This window comes from Petromyzon marinus, unplaced genomic scaffold (genome assembly GCF_048934315.1).
Source record: "Petromyzon marinus isolate PM22_M1 ecotype Great Lakes invasive population unplaced genomic scaffold, UKy_Petmar_22M1.pri1.0 PM_G_Scaffold_118, whole genome shotgun sequence".
Taxonomy (NCBI): domain Eukaryota; kingdom Metazoa; phylum Chordata; class Hyperoartia; order Petromyzontiformes; family Petromyzontidae; genus Petromyzon; species Petromyzon marinus.
The window spans coordinates 213,252-215,000 of NW_027422671.1; positions in this window are offsets into that span (position 1 = coordinate 213,252).

The following is a 1,749-nucleotide window of genomic DNA, read 5'->3' on the forward strand; positions in this document are numbered from 1 at the left end:
GAAAAGGGGTCATTTTCGTGTTGCCACATTGCATAGGAACGCCATGAAACTTCCAGAGGCATTTGCAGCAGAAAGGCACGTGCACTCAAAAATTTTAATATTTTTCACGCATAGACCCCGTCAAACGCTAGAAGTTGGCGGGGATGTCTCTCTTGTGGCTCACGGGGCTGTTAGGGTCGCACAGAAATGCCTCGGAATGGGAAAACGGGTCATTTTTGTGTGGCCACATTGCATAGGAACGGCATGAAACTTCCAGAGGCATTTGCAGCAGGAATGCATGTGCACTCAAAAACGTCTATATTTTTCACGGATAGACCCCGTGAAACGCTATAAATTGGCGGGGATGTCTCTCTTGTGGCTCACGGGCGCTGTTAGTTAGGGTCGCACAGAAATCCCTCGGAATGGGAAAAGGGGTCATTTTCGTGTTGCCACATTGCGTACGAACGGCATGAAACTTCCAGAGGCATCTGCAGCAGAAATGCATGTGCACTCAAAAACGTCTATATTTTTCACGGATAGACCCCGTGAAACGCTAGAAATTGGCGGGGATGTGTCTCTTGTGGCTCACGGGGCTGTTAGGGTCGCACAGAAATCCCTCGGAATGGGAAAACGGGTCATTTTCGTGTTGCCACAATTGGCATACGAACGGCATGAAACTTCCAGAGGCATTTGCAGCAGAAATGCATGTGCACTCAAAAACGTGAATATTTTTTCACGGATAGACCCCGTCAAACGCTCGAATTTGGCGGGGATGTTTCTCTTGTGGGTCACGGGGCTGTTCGGCTCGCACAGAACTCCCTTGGTCCACCTGATTCGTGCATACAGGCAGCAACTAAAACTCTGTAAACCTGCTGTGAGGACATCTAAACAGTGGACCAGTGAGGCTGTGGAAGATTTGCGGGCGTGCTTAGACTGTACTGACTGGGATATGTTCACGACTGCTACCAATAGTCTGGATGAACTCACAGAGGCTGTGTACATCAGCTTCTGTGAGGACTGCTGTATCCCAACACGTACCAGGGTGAACTTTAACAACAACAAGCCCTGGTTCTCAGCAAAGCTCAAAAGGTTGAGGTTGGAGAAGGAGGAAGCGTTTAGGAGTGGGGATAGAGACAGATTCAAGGAGTCGAAGAACAGGTTTAGCAAAGCGGTGAGAGAGGCTAAACGACTGTACTCAGAGACACTAAAACACCAGTTCTCTACTAACGACGCTGCTTCTGTCTGCCAAAGGGCTCAGGCACATCACCAACTACAAACCCAGAGCGCCCCACACCACTAACGACTCCCGCCTAGCCAACGACCTGAACGAGTTCTACCGTAGATTTGAAAGACAATTGGACTGTCCTGAACCACCCCTTCCCACCCAAGAGGCCCCATCCCCCACCCATACTACAGAAACGACTCTCTCCTTTCAGGAGGGAGAAGTTAATGGGCTTTTCAAGAGGCAGAATCCACGCAAAGCAGCCGGGCCGGACTCTGTCTCTCCAGCCACCCTCAGGCACTGCGCTGGCCAGCTGTCTCCGGTGTTCACCAACATCTTTAACACCTCCCTGGAGACATGCCATGTACCAGCCTGTCTCAAGTCCTCCACCATCATCGCTGTGCCCAAAAAGCTAAGGCCAACAGGACTAAATGATTACAGACCGGTCGCCCTTACATCTGTGGTAATGAAGTCTTTTGAGCGCCTGCTCCTGGCACACCTCAAAGCCATCACAGACCCTCTCCTGGACCCCCTTCAGTTTGCCTACA